The 23,731-nt window shown below is 28.6% G+C and overlaps 1 protein-coding gene across 2 annotated transcripts in view; it reads left to right on the top strand.

Moving 5' to 3' along the window:
* The window catches only part of LOC145260623 (uncharacterized), a 304,980-nt gene that overhangs the window by 225,265 nt on the left and 55,984 nt on the right, over positions 1–23,731 (top strand). For both annotated transcript variants that reach the window (XM_080118934.1, XM_080118935.1), the window contains exon 4: positions 11,267–11,327. The gene's annotated coding sequence lies outside the window, so the exon portion shown is untranslated. The remainder of the gene's footprint in view (positions 1–11,266; positions 11,328–23,731) is intronic.

Below are 23,731 nucleotides of genomic sequence, written 5' to 3' on the forward strand. Positions count from 1 at the left end.
GAGCAATATTTGGAGATACTCCAGAAAAACTTTAGACAGGATGCGGAGAAGCTCCATTTAGGACCAAACTGGGTCCTTCAACAGGATAATGATCCAACACATACTGCCAAAATAGTCAAGAAATGGTTTGAGGATAATCAAATTAATGTTTTGAAATGGCCTAGCCAGAGTCCCGACCTGAACCCTATCGAAAACCTCTGGCACATATTGAAAACTGAGGTTGAAAAGCGGAAACCTAGAAATTTGAGGGATTTGGAGAACTACTGCATTGAAGAATGGTCAAAAATCAGTGTTGATGCTTGTAAAAACCTTGTTGATAAATATCCAAAACGGTTACAGGCAGTTATTAAGAATAAAGGGCATGCTATTGACTATTAGTAAGAGAGGTATGAATAATTTTGAACTAGTGCCATTATCGTTTTTCTTTGTATAATGTTTCAAACTTGCATAATTTATTTATTTGTTGAGTTTAAATTAAATGCTTATGCTTGATTTATTGTTTGAAATCCCTTTAATATTGTCTACCTTCTGGTTTGAGCAATATTCTTATAGAAATCTCAAAGATCCGAGGGGTATGAATAATATCGGGCACAAGTGTATGTATATATATGTGTGTGTATGCGTGAATATATATGTATATATATGTGTGTGTATGCATATATATTTATACATGTGAATATAGATGTGTGTGTAATATATATATATATATATATATATACACACACAGTTGTGCGCAAAAGTATTCGACCTCTACCAAAATTGTCTTATTTCTTTGAATGGATACTTCAATAATCTTAAAAACCTTCTTTAACGACTAAGTTCGAATAAACTGTATAGTTTTCAACAAAAAATAATAAAAAGTAATTAGTGCTTGATAATATAAATAAATTTATTTACAAAAATAAAAATATGGATGTTGCAAAAGTATTCGACCCCTTTTCATTAATTCTTAGTTGAAGCTCCTTTGACCTTGATTACTGAAAGTAAACGGTTCCTATAACATCTAACGAGACTTCTACATCTGTCCACTGGAATTTTAAGCCACTCTTCTTGACAGTACTGTTTTAATTCAATCAAATTAGATGGTTTTCTTTTATGTACCACAATTTTTAAATCATGCCATAAGTGCTCAATCGGATTTAGGTCTGGAGACTGGGAAGGCCATTCTAGAACTTTCACCTTATTATTCTTTAACCATGCCTTAGTGCTCTTTGAAGTGTGTTTAGGATCGTTGTCCTGTTGAAAGGTATACCTCCTTCCATGCCCCAACTGGTTCGCAGACGGAACAAGATTTTCTTTCAGTATGGACTGATATTTTACTGAATCCATTCTTCCATCGATTATGATTAATCTTCCAGTTCCATTTATACTGAAAGAGCCCCACACCATGATTGATCCACCTCCATGCTTAACGGTTGAAACGGTATTCTTCACATTATAAGCAGTATTTTCTTTTCGCCAAACATAGCGTTGATGGTTGCATCCAAATAGTTCCACTTTCGTTCCGTCTGACCAAATTATATTATTCCAGTAATCAATAGGCATTTCTAGGAACTTTTTTGCAAAATTTAATCGAGCCGTTTGATGAGCTTTGGAAAGTAAGGGCTTCCTTCTGGCAATACGTCCATGCAATCCGGCACGATTTAACGCCCTACGAATAGTTGACAAGTGTACATCTGAGCCAGCATTCTTCAAATCGTTCTGCACGTCCTTTAGGTTAGATTTAGAGTCTATTGAAACTTGTCTAACAATTTTCCTAGCCCCACGCGTCGTAATTTTTCTTGGACGACCTGATCTCGGAAGACTTGATACAATCCCTTTTACTTTCCATTTTTTGATAATTGACATAATAGTCGACCGTGGTATGGAAAAACGTTTGGAAATTTTTTTATAACCTTCTCCAGACTGGTAGGCATCGATTACTTTCTTTTTAATGTCTTAAGAGTACTCTTTGTTCTTTGTCATAGTTGCAGATCTGTTGACGTTGAAAAAGAAGTATTTTTTACTTGAAACAATTATTCAATCATTCAATATGGCATTGAAGTTCAATTTGAACTGATTTTAGATTCAGTAGAGTCATAAATATTATTTATAGGAAATAAATACAAGGTCAGACTAAAATAATAAACTTAATGACGCTTTTATTTAAACTTTAAATTAAAGGGGTAGAATATTTTTGCAACATCCATATTTATATTTTTTGTAAATAAATTGATATATATTATTAATCTCGAATTACTTTTCCTCATTTATTGTTAAAAAATATACAATTTATTCATAATTAGCCGTTAAAAGGCGTTATGAAGATTTTGGAAGTATAGATTCAACGAAACAAGAAAATTTAGACAGGGGTCGAATATTTTTGCGCACAACTGTATATATATTTGTGTGTGTGTGTGTGTGTGTGTATATATATATATATATATATATATGTATATGTATATTTTGCCAGCAAGTCATTATTCAAGCACGTCAGATTGAAAACGACAGTTATTTTTTTTTCCGATTTTTCTGGATATCCTTTCCATTCACCGAGCAGTCTTTTTCAATTACAGTTGGCATGTTATATAGAATGGCGCCCAAAAGTTGTTGTTCGGCCATATTCTTCTAAAGCGCTTTTTATCAGTGCCATTCTATATAACATGCCACCTGAAATTAAAAAGACCGCTCAGCGAATCAAAAAGATATCCCAAAAAAATCAGAAAGTAGAATAACTCTGTCGTGTTCAATTAGATGCACTTCATTATAATATATATATATATATATATTTTGTGTACAGAAAGTTGTTAGTTGAGACAGGTCATTGGTACCGTCGGTTTCAAGCCCGATAATAAGGCCCGTTTAAGGTATCCTTATCGAGCTCTCTTCAGCCAATATTCGTCTCTATCATATATATATATATATATATATATATATTATATTGTATATATATATATATTATATTGTATATATATATATATTATATTGTATATATATATATATTATATTGTATATATATATATATTATATTGTATATATATATATATTATATTGTATATATATATATTATATTGTATATATATATATATATTATATTGTATATATATATATATTATATTGTATATATATATATATTATATTGTATATATATATATATATTATATTGTATATATATATATATATTATATTGTATATATATATATTATATTGTATATATATATATATATTATATTGTATATATATATATATATTATATTGTATATATATATATTATATTGTATATATATATATATATTATATTGTATATATATATATATATATATTATATTGTATATATATATATTATATTGTATATATATATATTATATTGTATATATATATATATATTATATTGTATATATATATATATTATATTGTATATATATATATATATTATATTGTATGTATATATATATATATTATATTGTATGTATATATATATATATTATATTGTATGTATATATATATATATTATATTGTATGTATATATATATATATTATATTGTATGTATATATATATATATTATATTGTATGTATATATATATATATTATATTGTATGTATATATATATATATTATATTGTATGTATATATATATATATTATATTGTATATATATATATATATATTATATTGTATATATATATATATATTATATTGTATATATATTATATTGTATACTAGCATGGGTGCCCGGCGTTGCCCGGGTGTTTGGAGGTGTATGCTGAGCAAAAAAAAGGGGTAATTTTTTAAACTTTGACCCCTATTATGACCCCTGAAAATTTATTTTTTTGGCCTCAAATCAAGTTATTAAGTTAGATCCATGTCCACGGAACCTATATCTAAAATTTCAAGGGTGTAGACCCAAAATTGTCGGAGAAGTTTGCTAGAGTTCTCAAAGCTCAAATCGTTGAACTTTGACCCCTTAATCGCCAAATTTCTGGCTAAAAACCGATCACATAGATTTTTCCAAATCTCAGTACCCTGTATAATTTCGAGTCTGTAGACTAAAAATTGACAGAGTTATTTCGTAGGGAAATGTACACAGACACACACACACACACACACACACACACACTTTCACTTTTATAGATATGTAGATTTAAAATTTGAGTCTGACAGAATGACAAAGTGATATTGCAAACCGATATATTAAACAAACGAACTTCAAAGAGACAAATGAACACATAAGTAAAAAAAAAAAATGTATTAGAAAACATTTCTTGATTATTCCACGTTTTTTTTTACAGACCTGACGACTGAGGTTCGCTCTTAATAAAAATTGTTTTTTATAGTCTTAATTTTGACTTCCTTTTTCATAAAAAACTAAAAGAAATCAAGAAGGAAAAGAAATTTAATTTTATTCTTTTTTCATTAATTTCTTTCTGTGCAAAGCAATTCTTTCAAACTTAATCTGTTTCCAAAATGTTTTTATTTCATTCCCCTCCCCCTTCATTCATTTTCCTCCGCATCCTGCCAAGTATTAAAATAAACCATTTATAATATTTATTTATGGATTTATTTACTTATTTCTTTTGTATCGGTAAATGAATTCTATGCACCCACCATGTTTAAGTTTGGGAGTAAAAAATGTACGATGAACAGAAGGATAGGGAAAATAATGTATATAAATACGCAATCATAGGTCATTATAAACATCATATACATTTACAAAACTTCCAAATTGGATTGAAATAAAGAACACGATGATTTATACTGAAACTCATCTAATATTAATAATAAAAAAATAATAAAAAAAACACAAGTTGTTTGTTTAAGTATTATAAGCAATTAAATATTTCGTTGTATTATAGATCTTAAAGATTAGAATGCGTTCTTTAATTACTTATAAATTACATTTTAAAAAGTGAAGGAACACGATTTGATTTGTAGTAAAATTGAAGTTTATTTAATAAAATTAAATGAAAATTATGCATGTAAGAATATGAATATTTGAAGCAGAACACAAGCAAAACATTTGATATGAGTTAAGACAATGAACAAATATTAAAATTAAACAATTTTTTTAATCAAAATGATTTTTTTTTAATCAAAATGAACCACAATATTTTTAAATACAAATGAACCACAATATTTTTTCAAAATCAAAAACAATATTTTTAATGGGTTTGTATTACTGTACACATAGATTCGAAAAAGTTGCCAAAAACAAATATATAACAAATAAATGTTATCAAAGGCAAGATAAGTTACTTTTCTACCAAACTGGATATATTTTTCGTATTTTTATTCAATGTAACATGTTTATTCAGCTCGAAAACCATACAGTGTTTACCGATGTATTGGAAAATTCAAGATGGCGTCTTAGTCCCTCTTGAACACGGTAAGTTTGGGAAAAGGTGTTATAAATAAAAAACTGAATAAAATACTGTTAAAAACTCGCTCAATATGTTACCGTGACATAGGTTGACATATATTCGGCGGGTTTTTAATAGTATTTTTTCTAGTTTTTTATTTATAACACCTTTTCCCAAACTTACCGTGTTAAAGAGGGAGTGAGGCGCCATCTTGAATTTTCCAATACATCGGTAAACACCGTATGGTTTTCGAGCTGAATAAACATGTTACATTGAATAAAAACACGAAAAATATATCCAGTTTGGTAGAAAAGTAACTTATCTTGCCTTTGATAACATGTATTTGTTATATATTTGGTTTTTGACAACTTTTTCGAATTTATGTGTACAGTAATACAAACCCGTTTTTCGAGCTGAATAAATATGCTACATTGAATAAAAACACGAAAAATATATCCAGTTTGGTGGAAAAGTAACTTATCTTGCCTTTGATAACATTTATTTGGGTAATCTCCAAAAATACCGTAAGGGCTTACAACATGGCCGCCAGAAGAGTCAACAAAAAACTGCGAATAAAATATATAAAACTCGTAATTTCTGTTTTTAAAGTGGGTTGTCAATTTTCTTTATGAAATATACTTCCAAAATAAACTATTACAGTCGTTTAAAACATAATAGAAGTATTATTTTTTATTTTTTAAAAACAATGTTTACAAAATGTCTACGAACGTGCGTAGACATTTTGTAAACATTGTTTGGTTGCCATAACAACGTGACGGTAGTGAACGTGTGTGTGTGCGTGTGTGCGCGTGTGCTTGCTAGTACTACTATTAAGTTTGTCGGAGCGTTTGATTTCGTGTAGTTTAGTTTCGTATTTTTTTAATTTGTGAATAACAAGTTATTAAAAAATTAAACCTTTCCAAGATGGACAATAAATAAAGCCATAATATTTTATGGTAAAGGTAAGAGCGTAGAAACCATTGTTTTTTAGGAGATGTGATTATTGGATTAACCAATCAGAAATCGTCTGTGGCACACACATCTCTGTTTTTATAGATATATAGATAGATATATATATTATATTGTATATATATATATTATATTGTATGTATATATATATATTATATTGTATGTATATATATATATTATATTGTATGTATATATATATATTATATTGTATATATATATATATATTATATTGTATATATATATATATATTATATTGTATATATATATATATTATATTGTATATATATATATATTATATTGTATATATATATATATTATATTGTATATATATATATTATATTGTATATATATATATATATTATATTGTATATATATATATTATATTGTATATATATATATATATTATATTGTATATATATATATTATATTGTATATATATATATATATTATATTGTATATATATATATTATATTGTATATATATATATTATATTGTATATATTTATATTATATTGTATATATTTATATTATATTGTATATATTTATATTATATTGTATATATATATTATATTGTATATATATATATATTATATTGTATATATATATATATATTATATTGTATATATTTATATTATATTGTATATATTTATATTATATTGTATATATATATTATATTGTATATATATATATATATTATGTTGTATATATATATATATTATGTTGTATATATATATATATTATGTTGTATATATATATAATGTTGTATATATATATATATATTATGTTGTATATATATATATATATTATGTTGTATATATATATATATTATGTTGTATATATATATATATTATGTTGTATATATATATATATTATGTTGTATATATATATATATTATGTTGTATATATATATATATTATGTTGTATATATATATATATATTATATTGTATATATATATATTATATTGTATATATATATATTATATTGTATATATATATATTATATTGTATATATATATATTATATTGTATATATATATATTATATTGTATATATATATATTATATTGTATATATATATTATATTGTATATATATATATATTATATTGTATATATATATATATTATATTGTATATATATATATTATATTGTATATATATATATATATACAATATAATATATATATATATACACAATATAATATATATATATATATATATATTATATTGTATATATATATATTATATTGTATATATATATATATTATATTGTGTATATATATATATATTATATTGTATATATATATATATTATATTGTATATATATATATATTATATTGTATATATATTATATTGTATATATATATATATTATATTGTATATATATTATATTGTATATATATATATATTATATTGTATATATATATATTATATTGTATATATATATATTATATTGTGTGTATATATATATATATTGTATATATATATATATATTGTTTATATATATATATATTGTATATATATATATATATATATATATTGTATATATATATATTGTATATATATATATATTGTATATATATATATATATATATTGTATATATATATATATATATATTGTATATATATATATATATATTGTATATATATATATATATTGTATATATATATATATATTGTATATATATATATATATTGTATATATATATATATTGTATATATATATATATATATTGTGTATATATATATATATTGTATATATATATATATTGTATATATATATATATTGTATATATATATATATATTGTATATATATATATATTGTATATATATATATATTGTATATATATATATATATTGTGTATATATATATATATTGTGTATATATATATATATTGTATATATATATTGTATATATATATATATATTGTATATATATATTGTATATATATATATATATTGTATATATATATATATATTGTATATATATATATATATTGTATATATATATATATTGTATATATATATATATATTGTATATATATATATATTGTATATATATATATATATATTGTATATATATATATATATTGTGTATATATATATATATTGTGTATATATATATATTGTATATATATATATATTGTATATATATATATATATTGTGTATATATATATATATATATTGTATATATATATATATATTGTATATATATATATATTGTATATATATATATATATATATATATATTGTATATATATATATATATTGTATATATATATATATATTGTATATATATATATATATATATTGTATATATATATATATTGTATATATATATATATATATATTGTATATATATATATATATTGTGTATATATATATATATTGTATATATATATATTTTGTGTATATATATATATATATATTGTATATATATATATATTGTATATATATATATATATATTGTATATATATATATATATATTATATTGTATATATATATATATATATTATATTGTATATATATATATATATATTATATTGTATATATATATTATATTGTATATATATATATATTATATTGTATATATATATATATATTATATTGTATATATATATATATATATTATATTGTATATATATATATATTATATTGTATATATATATATATTATATTGTATATATATATATATATATATATATATATTATATTGTATATATATATATATTATATTGTATATATATATATATATATTATATTGTATATATATATATATATTATATTGTATATATATATATATTATATTGTATATATATATATATATTATATTGTATATATATATATATATTATATTGTATATATATATATATTATATTGTATATATATATATATATATTATATTGTATATATATATATATATTATATTGTATATATATATATATATTATATTGTATATATATATATATATATATATTATATTGTATATATATATATATATATATATATATTATATTGTATATATATATATATATATTATATTGTATATATATATATATATTATATTGTATATATATATATATATATTATATTGTGTATATATATATATATATTATATTGTATATATATATATATATATATTATATTGTATATATATATATATATATATTATATTGTATATATATATATATATATATATATTATATTGTATATATATATATATATATATATTATATTGTATATATATATATATATATATATATATATATATATATATATATTATATTGTATATATATATATATATATATATTATATTGTATATATATATATATATATATATTATATTGTATATATATATATATATATATATTATATTGTATATATATATATATATATTATATTGTATATATATATATATATATTATATTGTATATATATATATATATATATTATATTGTATATATATATATATTATATTGTATATATATATATATTATATTGTATATATATATATATTATATTGTATATATATATATATATATTATATTGTATATATATATATATATATTATATTGTATATATATATATATATATATTATATTGTATATATATATATATATATTATATTGTATATATATATATATATATTATATTGTATATATATATATATATTATATTGTATATATATATATATATATTATATTGTATATATATATATATTATATTGTATATATATATATATATATTATATTGTATATATATATATATATATATTATATTGTATATATATATATATATATATTATATTGTATATATATATATATTATATTGTATATATATATATATTATATTGTATATATATATATATTATATTGTATATATATATATATTATATTGTATATATATATATATCTTATATTGTATATATATATATATATTATATTGTGTGTATATATATATTATATTGTATATATATATATATATTATATTGTGTGTATATATATATTATATTGTATATATATATATATTATATTGTATATATATATATATTATATTGTGTGTATATATATATTATATTGTATATATATATATATATATTATATTGTATATATATATATATTATATTGTATATATATATATATTATATTGTATATATATATATATTATATTGTGTGTATATATATATTATATTGTATATATATATATTATATTGTATATATATATATATATTATATTGTGTGTATATATATATTATATTGTGTATATATATATATATTATATTGTGTATATATATATATATATATTATATTGTGTATATATATATATATATATTATATTGTGTATATATATATATATATATTATATTGTGTGTATATATATATATATTATATTGTGTGTATATATATATATATTATATTGTGTATATATATATATATTATATTGTGTATATATATATAGATATATTATATTGTGTATATATATATATATTATATTGTGTATATATATATATATTATATTGTGTATATATATATATTATATTGTATATATATATATATAATTAATGAATGACAAAAGTCTATATTCAAAATTTCATGATGTTGACCATCTTACAATTTTCTTCCTTCAATTCAGTTGACATTTACAATTCTTGACAGTATCTGTCACTTTATTATGACATCAATCAGTGAATCTATTTTGCCCTTAACTCATCAGAAAAAAATTACAAAAATCAATTCATCAAAAGAAAATAAAGTGCGGTTTGACAGGATTAAAATCCGAAAGTTGAAAGAAAAGCTGTAAATACCTCATAATATGTTTACATTACGCCATTTTGAATTTAGATAAAAATAAAAAAAAAGAAATTAAAAAAAAAAGGAAGACTTTTTTCTTCTTTTTCCCATGACGTCATCTCATATCTACTTTTATTCATATAGATATATAAATACATATATTTTTGTTTTCAGGTAATGGAATTTCAAATGCCTAAGGTATAGGCGAAGTTTCATAACTCGAAGTCATCCTGCCGTAAGTATACGTTTTAAAAAATTATCTCTAAACAAATACGTTAATTTTGACACGCCTCCCTGCCAAACTGACAAACTTCTTACTAGAAAGAAAACAAAAAAGCAACCGGCATTTCAATGTTTTTCGAACACCAGTAAGAAATAAGGTATATATTTTGGAATCTATCCTGCCTTGACAGAGTACAAAATAGACTTCGTGGTTTAGTGGGGGATGCACTTTTCTCTTCCCTGCAACCTCTCTCCCACAGAAGAAATGTTGCGCGCCTGTCTTTGTTTTATCGTTATTTCCATGGCAAGTGCTCGTCTGAGCTCCAATCTCTCCCCCCCCTTCGCCAATCTTTCACGAGAAACACCCGTCTGGCTGAAACTACTGTCAATAATTTTCCCCACCCTTTATCTGTGCCTAAATCCAAACGTAGATTCCATGAGCAGAGCTTCTTTCTCAGAAGTGCACGACTGTGGAACTCTCTTCTGTTCGCCTGTTTCCCACCTGACTACAACTTGGATGTCTTCAAATCCAACATAAACAAATTCCTGACAAACCGCCCCCTTAAGTAAGACACTATCAAATCTCCAATACTAATGATTACTACAATACTATCTCATTGATTACTGTACACGCAAGAGTGGCCTCCGGGCCTTAATAAGTGGTGACCCCTGCGTAAAAAAAAAAAAAAAAAAATCTGTGCAGTATTTCGAATTCATATTAGAATACTAGCAGTTCAGTTCGTCTTTGCGCGGGCCTGTTCATAACTTGCCTTACGTGTGAATATGTAAGATTTCAAATGTTTAGACCAAAATTTGTCTTAGTAATTTCGTAGAGACCGCAAAGGTCAATTTTTTAAGACTTTGACCCCAATTTTGAGCCCTTAACATTTATTGTTTTAGTCTCAAATCAAAATACAAAGTTTTACCCATGTTCAAGTAACCTACATCTAAAATTCCAAGTCTTTAGCCCCATAATTGGCAGAGAAATTTGATAGAATCTGCAAAGGTCAACTCGTTCAAGTTTGATCTTTTGGCAGCCAAATTTTCGCCCCAAAACTGATTAAAATACTTGCTGCATGCCTGAATACCCGTTATGTATGTAATTTCAAATGTTTAAATCCAAAATTGGCTGAGTAGTTTTTGAAAAGGTAAAATATTTTGAACTTGGACCCATTGGCAGCTCAAATTTTTTTACCAAAACCGATTAAAAAGCTTGCTCTATCTGAACACCCTTTATGTAAAATTTCAAATGTTTAGACCTGAAATTGGCTGAGTAATTTTGTAGAGACCGCAGAGGTCAATTCTTTTTTAATTTGACCCAATTTTGACCCCTTAACATTTATTTTGGGAGCTCAAATCAAATTAAAAGTTTGATCCATGTCCAAATAACCTACATTTAAAATTTCAAGTGTTTAGACTCAAAATTGGTGGAGGAATTTGGAAGAGTTTTCAAAGGTCAAATCGCTGAACTTTGATCACTTGGCAGCCAAATTTCTGACCGAAAACCGATTAAAAAGATTTTCCCAAATCTCAATACCCCTTATGTCAAATCTCGAGTCTGTAGACTGAAAATTGACAATTGGTAGGGAAGTGTACACAGACAGACATTTTCACTTTTATAGATATCTAGCATTTCAGCCCGGCGTTGCCCGGGTATTTGGAGGTGTATGTTGAACAAAAAAAAAAAAAAAAAAAAAAAGTGGTAGTAGAAAGGCAGGTTCAAAAAAGGAGAAAAAGAACAGGAAAAAAACGGGACGTCTTTGCTGTTACGACCACTGCCAAAGCAAAGTGACGGTTTAAATTAAGGCTAGACAAGCGAAAAAAGAGGGGGGTGACTTTCGAAAATATCGGCGAAAAAAGCGACCCCTCCCTGTAGAAAAGTGCGCAGTTGAGGGTGAAGAAATTAATGTTTTTAGACAATTTTTCAGTATTTGTCGTCTGAAGAGTCGAACTTCAAAACGATATTGATCTTGTAAAAATCCGTTGCCTCTGTCGAAAGTTTAGGCAGACATGCAAACATGCAGACATACATTTATATATTGGTAGCACAAATTTTCTACCCAAACTGATTAAAAAGCTTGCCTTATCGCTTCATACCTTTTATGTAAAATTTCAAATGTTTACACCAGAAATTTTCTGAGTAATTTGGTAGAGACCGCAGAGGTCAATTTTTTTTTAACTTTGACCCCTATTATGACCCCTTAACATTTATTGTTTTGGGCTCAAATCAAGTTATTAAGTCAGATCCACGTCCAAGGAACCTGTATCTAAAATTTCAAGTGTTTAGATCCAAAATTGTCGGAGGAGTTTGATAGAGTTCTCAAAGGTGAAATCGTTGAAATTTGACCCCTTAACAGCCAAATTTCTGGCCGAAAACTGATCACATAGATTTTCCCAAATCTCAGTCGAGTCTAAAAATTGACAGAGTTATTGCGTAGGGAAATGTACACAGACAGACACGTTCACTTTTATATATATATATATATATATATATATATATAGATTCCATATACCATAACCAGCCCGTGGACATAATTAATTGGATATCTAAAATTTGTAAGTGTTGGAAGTTTCTGAGTTTTATCCCAGACATGAACGGAAGTTTGGTTATCCTATTTATCATAAACAAATAGTTTTTACTTTATACTATGCAGTGGGCGTTTGGTATTCCCCGATTGAACAACATACTTAGATATATTTTAATTTGTGTAAATTTTGTATTTGTTATTACAGAGCCAAATAGTGTGCCAGTGCATGTTCACGTATAGGTGGCCATAGTGCAGTGTTAGCTGGAAGCGAGAAGGCACGCAAGCATGAACTTAACACTAACTTATACATAACACACTAGACGCATCACATCCCCTTGTCGGATTAAGAATCCAAACGCACACACGTAGTAAATTAGTAAGGCTAGAACAACAGCATATTATTTTCATTGTTTTGACTCTCGAGTGTGTATCCGTTGATATCTTATATGCTTTTATATTGAATGATGTGGTTCTCGATCGATTAATTGTGTCTAACTGTGTCGGATATATACTCGAGAGTCAAAATAATGAAAAGAATATGCTATTGTCATAGCTCTAGTGATTACTATTTCCTGTTAATTTCAGTGTTATGTGAATTGTAGTTTGAGAGTGTATCGGTTAAATATTTTCATACATAAATCTACAGTCATACATACATCATTGTAGACAATCAAAAAGACTGGATGACTTTCAAAAATATCGGCAAAAAAGCGACTCCTCCCTGTAGAAAAGTGCCCATGTGAAGGTGAAGGAATTAATGTTTTTAGCCAATTTTTCGATATTTGCTTTCAAAACGATACTGATCTTGTGAAAATCCATTCTGTCTGTCGAAAGTGTTATACATACATACATACATACATACATACATACATTTAAACAGACTAGTGAGATTTTTATTAAAGTTGTATACACACTTATTGATATTACACACGTGCAGCTCTAGTCTCCTTTGAAGTAATCCCCACCGGCTGCAATGCACTTGTTGTATCGTCCCAACAACTTCTGGAAGGCCTCTGTTCCGTCTGCCTGCTTCCCTCCGGACTACAACTTGGATGTCTTCAAGTCCAATGTTAACAAATTGCTAATGAACCGCCCCCTTAATTAAACACTTCATCAAATCTCCACACTAACGTAATGTACTTGCAATAACCCTTATCCTTGAGTGGCTTCCGGGCCTTGAGAAGTGGTGATCACTGTGTAAAAAAAAAAAAAAAATAAAAAGATGCTTCTAGTATTTCAAGTTTCCATTTATTATTCATTTGTTCAAGTATAGATGTGTTGTCAACTAAAATTTTCCTAAATTCTGACAGGACGCATATATATATAGCTTAGTGCGTTAGAAGAAAAGAATGAGCTCAATTCTGGACAATATAAAGCTCAACAAGTATCATTGGAGCTTATATAGGAGAACAATAGGAATGGTAAATGAATTCACAAAAACCATACATTGGTAAATATAGATTGGTTCATGCGGTGTCTAGCGTGGGATTCATGCTCACTATGTTACCTAGCATCTTCTCTACTCTTCTGATGAGAAGCATTAGGCTTCAAAATGCCTTGGCCTAAAGAGTCCCTTCTATCTCCCAACTAATTGTTTGTATTCACTTATTGAATAAATGAACCCATCTATATTTATCAATATATAGTTTTTGTGAATTAATTTACCATTCCTATATATATATATATATATATATATATATATATATAAAGCTCATTCTCCCACAATCAGCCCAGCCTTGGCACTCATTTTAAATTCTTTTTTCTACGCACATCTCATCTTCCTTTTAATAATATTATTTAAGCTCATTCCCTTTTCCTTGCCCCAATTTGTGAATTATCCCACGGGTTTCTGCCTTTTGGATTACTTTGGACCATCTTCCAATTACGCGATTCCCTTGGATTTTACTTGTGGAAATGGAAACGTAACCAACTTTTTTGGATTTTGATTTTTGGATTTTACCGTTATTGGATATTTTACCCTTCACCGGACTATCCATTCACGTGAAATCACCTTTTTCTTCACCATATTCCCTCTGCTTCCCTATTTATTATTAAGTAAGATCAAATACTTTTGCAAGCAAAATCCGATCCCCCATTTTGCTAAATCCTACCCTCTGTTGAGAAGGAAAGTATTTCTTTGAAACTCTGCGGATTAAGGGCTATCCACTTATTTAGTGTTTCCTTTTATGAATTAAATATGTTTTTAACTCTTATTCAAAGTGTTTTTAACATGTTTTATTAACTACTTGTTCTTATATATATACTAGCAGGGTCATCTGACATTGGTTAGGATTGACTGAGAACCAACCAAGGTTCCACACTTTAAATACATTTATTGTACTCGAAATTTTTTTTTTAATCAAATCGATTGATTGCCTACACTTGTTGAGAAGCCACCACAATGCCTCCTCACAGTCACTTAGTAGTCAGTACATTGTTGTCTACATTGCACTGTAGAGAACCTGCTGTTAATTTTATAAAATCATTTTTATATAATGACTTGAATTAAAGTTTAAAATGCAAATATCAAGTGTCATGGTTCAATTGTACTCTAGATGAATGTGCACCTGTCATATCAAAGAACCTACCGTTGATTTTATATGCCTGGCCTTTGTACTTGTGCGATGATAATGTCTTGAATTAAAGTTTACGATGCAAAAGTATCATGTCTAAACTGTGCTTTAAACAAAAACATTCATTTCGAACGCACCCCTCTCATATCAAAGAGCCTCCTGTTGATTTTTATATGCTGGGGCATTTCTGCTTGTGCGGTAATTAAACTTCTCAGATGCACTTGTGATGTTAGGCTATGTAAGGTGTTAACTTTAGTCAAAATCGCTTGTTCCTTCTTTCACCGGATTATTTTGATTATTGATATTTATCGAAGACATTCCAATACAAAACCTATCTTAGAACACGGCCAGGTACATAAAGTACTTTTGTGTGAAATTTAAAAAATTGGCCCAATCACTTAGGGACCCATAGAGAACAAACTCGCATGCGCGCACACACACACACACACACACACACACACACACACACACACACACACTTCTTTTTATATAATAGTTTATATTTATCCAGGGCAACGCTGAATAAGATTACACAAACTTTGTGAGTGTTTGTTTAGTAGTCTTTTTACATTTATTTTGCATATAAATACCGGCATACACACTGACAACTGACCTTCTATAGTAAAAAAGGCAAAAATCTTTAAATGTGTGTATTTATGTATATCAGTTTGTATGTCTGCCTGAAACTTTCGACAGAGGCGACGGATTTTCATGAAATCGGTATCGTTTTAAAGCTTGACTCTTCAGACGACAACTATCGAAAAATTGGCTAAAATAGTTTATTCCTTCACCCTTAACTGGGCACTTTTCTACAGGGAGGGGTAGCAAAAAATCGCTCCTTCATGACAATTTAGCCAAAGACGCATGCGCAAAAGACGTTCTTTCTTGAATTAGTTTAAATATGAAAAAAAAAAAAAACGCGATCATAGACCAGTCGTTATGGTGGCAGCGTTGTTATCTTAAGATTGCATGTTCGAGGCAAGATATCAGATATATATATATATATATATATATATATGTTTTTTTTTCGATTTTTTAAGTTTTAATATTGTAACAGTGTTATTTATGCCATTTTTTCGTTTGTTTTTTTTATTTTTAATTCTTTTTGAGTTTAAACATTTAAACAGTTATTTATGCCATTTCTTTTTCGTTTGCTTATTTTTTTTATTTTGCATCACGTTCGCTGTTTTTTTTTTTTTTTGATTATTATTAAAAAAAAAAGTTATAATATTTAAACATGGTCATTACGTTCGCTTATTCTTTATTTTCCATTTGTTTGGATTTACCCGCCTCACACCTTGCTGTTGTAGACCAGTGCTGGGGGTCACAAAAGAAAGAAACCACAAGTAGTGTAAAGTGTATAAAATATAATATGAATTTATCATAAAGAATACAGAAGCCACTAAAGTGGTATGAGAGCAACGTGTTTGTAGCACGCGGTTAAACATGGTATAAATATCTCCATTTAGTCTCCGAAACCAGTGGTATTCATAGGACTAGTTGATTCTACTTAGTTCTCAAATAAGGGTGATTTGTACCCCACAACACTTACCACACCCGGACAACACCGGGTACCCCCGCTATTTATATTATAAACTAGACCCTCCCTGCCTCAGGCCGAGACACTTTAATATTACTAATACATTATTTCATCCCAGACAAGACATATTGTCACTTGCACGAAAGGAGCTACTATTTTGGATAATGTCTAACAGAGCACCGCGGGGAGTTGAGCAGCGAGATGCCTGCTCACATTACATTCAAACTTCTGCAGGTTAATACAGTCAGGGAAAGAAGGAAACAGGGAGGGGATTCCAAAATCTAGCAGTCGTAGGGGGGGGGGATTATAGAAGTCTTTCCACTATCTAAGGACCTCAACAATGAAGGGGTGGGTTTTGCTGTTTGTCGGGATGTTGTCCATAGTATATACATTGATTATCTCTGTCCTCGACTAAATCAAACGTTTTGTATGCACACTTATTGATATTACACACGTGCAGCTCTAGTCTCCTTTGAAGTAATCTCCACCGGCTGCAATGCACTTGTTGTATCGTCCCAACAACTTCTGGAAGGCCTCATGAACGTCCTCTTGTGTGAGCGTGTCAATGACCCTTGTCAGCCTCTTTCATCTCCTCAATTGTCTCAACGACAACCTCTAGGGATTTTCTTGAGCTTAGGGAATAACCAAAAGTCACAGGGAGCAAGATATGGCTTATAGGGAGGATGAGGAACTGTCTTGATGCCCATCTCGGTCACATAGTCTGTGATAAAGATGAAGTTGTGGACTGGTGTATTCGTGCAACTTTGCCGTATCTTCAGTTCCTCGCGAATAATTGTGTCTACAGTTCCCACACTGATATCAAACTGTGCACTTATTGTCTCTATAGACAATGTTCTTTATTCATGAAATTCTTTATTTGGCCAATCAACTCTGGTGTTTTGACTTTCTAACACCCCCACACCTCTCATCATCTTTCACGGACTCCCTGCCTTCCTTGAATCTCTTATGTCACTCAAACCCTAATGCTCGATTCATGCAAGATAGTCCAAAAGCAGTCTGAAGCATTCCATACGTTTATGTGGCATTTTTCCCCAAGTTTAAAACAATTTTATTGCATATCGTTCTTCTAAAGTGTCCTCATATCCAAATTGCATTTTTGAAGTTCACCAGCTCTGACGATCGGGCTTTAGTACGGTGTATTCCAATTCCTGCTGTAGCTGTTCATTTGGATCTGAAATCATAAAAAAATTGGTTAGTCATCTCAGAAGATATCTAGCAATTGCATACTGCATTTTCAAGAGTTTACGAAAATCTTTAATTCCTGTACAAACTTTGGAAATTTATTAAAGACAACAATTGTTGATGAGTTCATGCCAGCAGTCGGTTTATCGTGGCTATTCGCGAAGATTGAATTAATACATCCAAAGAATATGCATTTGTTTAGTGTGTACCGTACTATATTCGGAACATCCTATGTAACTCTTAGAATTGCTTCCTGACCCAGTTTAACAAAGGTTTGCCCATTTTTGAATAGGCGACGGCCTTGCATCTGTCGGGCTCAATTATGTTGTTCTGGATAGTCCTAGGAGGTCCTCCCTCCCAGGTCGTTACCTCCTGTCTTTCAGGTGAAGTAAGTTTGTTGCTTACTGCCTTAAGCGCCCCGACAATGAATGCTGCCCAGACAATTTTTAAAAGACCAGAGTGGTCCTCCTTTGAGGGCGCCGGCTTAACTCTCCCCGCCTTCCAACCTTGTGTCACATCTTCCTGCTGTGAGAAGGAAGTAATTACCGTACTGCGTACTGGGTCTCCGCCCATGGAGAATCATATCGTTTAATCTGGGCGATAGAATTGCGGGCAATTGCTATTCGAGACAGGGATTATGATATGAGATTCGTTAAGAACTCGCAATTAACGGCCTTTACAAGATGGTAGGGGTGGGCGTGATGGTCGGAGATTAGAGAGGATTTCGTTTTTTTATTTTTTTTTATTTTTTGTCAATTGCTTTTTAATGTTACCTGTCTCCTGTTCAGTTGTGACTTAACACTACTTTATCACGTGATCCATTCAACAGACCGTTAAACTGAAACTAATATTAAACACAGCAACTTCCCCGTCTGGCAATGCATGAGGCAGTCAAAGAACGGCACCAGATCCACACCGCCACTTGCTTTCAGTTTAAAAAACTAAAGAAATGGAAAATCCAAACCTCTACCACGGTGGTAGAGATTGAGGCTTCTTATCATGGGGTCTCAATTTCGATTCTCGCTAGATTTAGCCACTCTGATGAGTCGTAGATGACGAAACACGTGTCAGTGAATAATTATATTTTAAAAACAATAAATATGCCAAATCGGTCAAAGGGGAAATTATTCCCAACTCGCATTTAGGTAAAAATGCACTTTCATCTAAATAATTGAATTTATTAAAAAAAAAAGTATTGCAAACAAAAACAAATAAACAGCATCTATATATAAAACCGCGATAATCCAGGAGTCATGCGAGATGGTCCGGTGGTTGAAGTTTATGCATCTTATTACGGGGTTCTGATTTCGAATCTCGCTAGATTCAGCCACTTTGATGAGTCGTAGACGACGAAACACATGTCAGTGGAAATGAGATTTATGAATCTTATGGTATCAAGTCTTACAAAAATATTTTGGGAGTTAATATTTTTATATAAGACAATCCCAGCCAAATAAAACTGCTCAATATACTAGATAGAGCAAAAAGAACTTGCTTTAAACGTTGTATTCTTTGTTCAAATAATAAATTTGATTTTTTTAAAATTATATTTTTCTGAAAAAAATTTAAATATAAAATTGTAAAATATATATATATATATATATATATATAAAGACGGTCATTTGACGTGTGTGTTAGATCGCTGCATTCAGTCGCTAGATGCAATTCTCTACCTATATAAGAACCAGGTACGTCCAATGATGAAGTATTGCTGTCACATCTGTGCAGGAGCTGCTAAGAAGATCCTGCCTTGACAGAGTTCAGAATAGATTTCATAGCCTAGTGGGGGATGCCCTTTTCTTTTCCCTGCAACTTCTTTCTCACAGAAGAGACGTTGCGAGCCTGTCTGTGTTTTATCGTTGTTTTCATGGCAAGTGCTCGGCTGAGCACCAATCTATGCCTCCGTCCACGCCAAACTTTCACGAGAAACACGGGTCTAGCTGAAAACACTATCAATAATTCCCCCCACTCTTTATCTGTGCCTAAACCTAAACGTAGATTCTATGAACAAAACTTCTTTCTTAGAACTGCACACCTGTAGAACTCGCTTCCGTTTGCCTGCTTTCCAGCTGACTACAATTTGGTCGTCTTCAAGTCCAATATAAACAAGTTCTTGATGAGCCGTTCCCCTTAAGTAATCCAATTTAACAAATTCACACTTCTAACGATTACTATGATATTGTCCTTTTGACCATTGTACACTCTTTAACCCTTATCCTCGAGTGGCTTCTGGACCTTGATAAGTGCTGATTCCCTTGTAAAAACAAAATCACTGTAGACCGTTGTTGTGCTTTAATAAATGTAATTTCACTTGAATTGTAGTTGACAGTGTCCCTGTGGTTTGTTCCTGGCTTATTAAGACAAAGATGGCTTCATTCCAGGGTTCGAATCCCACGACCAGCGGCAATAATACCTTGCTCCTCTGATGATTCCGGAAGAATGAAACACCCGTGTCTGTAGAAATTGAAAATAATTATTTATAATTATAATAGCTATATAGGTTTCCCCTGTAGATGACAAACCAAAGTATGACCAGCATGGTGTAGATATTTTTCCTAGTCGATATGAAGGCAAAGTGGTACCCTTGTAATGCGGTAACACTTCTTTTTCAGTACATATTCACCCGCGTCGTCGTCGTCGTCCTCGTCGTCGTTGTTGTTGTTGTTGTTGTTGTTGTTGAGGAGTTAAGTTATTTATTTTATTCGTTTTTTTTTTGTTTTTGTTTTTAAATTAAATTAATTTTAATTTAAAATAATAACTAATTAACGCTCTTGCCCACAAAAATGTTTATTATAAAAACAAAATTATTTTCAATGTTTCGATACCCGGGCAACGCTGGGTATATTCGAGATATGCACGCACACACACACACACACACACACACACACACACACACACACACACACAGGGTGTCCGTAAAGTTACTATACAGTCTTATTGTATTGTATTTGTATTAATAGTTAATATTTATTTTTTTTACAGGTTTATTTAATCAAGCATGCCACGTAAGACTGTATAGTAACTTTACGGACACCCTGTATATATATTTGTTTTTGTTAGCTATACTTTCTTGAATGAATTCAATTATTTATAAACCTCTACCACGTGGCTAATCTCGCCTGACTACTAAATGTATCACTTTTATGTAGATGTTTTTATTTGTTTTTGTTAGCGATACTTTCTTGAATAAATTCAAGTATTTATACGAAAGTGCATTTTTTACCTAAATGCGTGTTGGGAATAATTTTCCCTTTGACCAATTTGGTACCCCCTAAATGGGGAGCGGCATGCATATTATTTTTTAAATATAATTTACACACACACTCTAGCAGACCGCGCGAGGTTGCCCAGTCGTAAAATACGCTTAAATATGATATTTTAATTTATGCAGATTTCGTACTTATTTTTATTATAAAACCAATTGTCCATTCATTATTACATTGCACTCAATAGTTGTGTCCCCCGCTAGAAATACTTTAATATTGCTTGGGAAAATATGTTTAAAATTGAAATTGTCGAAAAAAGAAAATTTTGCACCAATAAATTTGATTAACTTAAATCATTATTTATGGGGTTGAATTACACGCGGCAACACTTGAGTTTTAGTGCTACGTTTACACCAGTGACAAGTGTTCTGACAGCAAGTGCTTCAATGAAATAGGGTAAAGTATTTCAAGTGCTATTTTTATAGCATAGGATTTGATAGATATTAATATATTCTCGCTCCCCCCTCCGTCTCTCTCTCACCTTTTTATAATACGTTTTAACACAAAGATGCGTCTCTCTCTTTCTATCAAATAATATATCACTCGCTGTTTCCCTCTCTCTTTCTCTCTCGCCTAGTAATCCCCTCCCTCTCCCTCTTTCAAACCTTACATCACCTTTGTTGCTATAATGTCTCTCTGATGTTATATCGTACTCGCTTTTATCCCTTTCTCTCTCTGTCTGTCTGCCTCTCTCGTTCTCTCGTAAACGTTATATCTACATCGCTGTTTCTCTCTCTCTCGCTCTCTCTCTCTCTCTCTCTCTCTCTCTCTCTGCATATATCTCTTAAGCGTTATATTTCTCTCTGGTATTTCTCTCGGTCTCATTCGCTCTTTCTCGTTCACTTCCCCTTCCGATTGCTTTTACCATTTTCTCCCGTTTGGTTTGCCATTCCCTTTTCTCTGGTTTGCCCTCTCCCCCCCTTTTTTTCCTCTGGTTTGTCCTCTCCCCCCCCTTTTTTTCTGGTTTGCCCCCCCCTTTTTTTCTCTGGTTTGCCCTCCCCCCCCTTTTTTCTCTGGTTTGCCCTCTCTCCCCCCCTTTTTTTCTTCTCTGGTTTGCCCTCTCCCCCCCCTTTTTTTTTTCTCTGGTTTGCCCTCTCCCCCCCTTTTTTTTTTCTCTGGTTTGCCCTGTCCCTTTTTTTTCTCTGGTTTGCCCTGTCCCTTTTTTTTTTCTCTGGTTTGCCCTGTCCCTTTTTTTTTTTCTCTGGTTTGCCCTGTCCCTTTTTTTTTTCTCTGGTTTGCCCTGTCCCTTTTTTTTTTCTCTGGTTTGCCCTGTCCCTTTTTTTTTTCTCTGGTTTGCCCTGTCCCTT

The sequence above is a fragment of the Euprymna scolopes genome, chromosome 36, assembly GCF_053919585.1.
Source record: "Euprymna scolopes isolate OS-2025 chromosome 36, ASM5391958v1, whole genome shotgun sequence".
In the NCBI taxonomy this organism is placed as follows: domain Eukaryota; kingdom Metazoa; phylum Mollusca; class Cephalopoda; order Sepiida; family Sepiolidae; genus Euprymna; species Euprymna scolopes.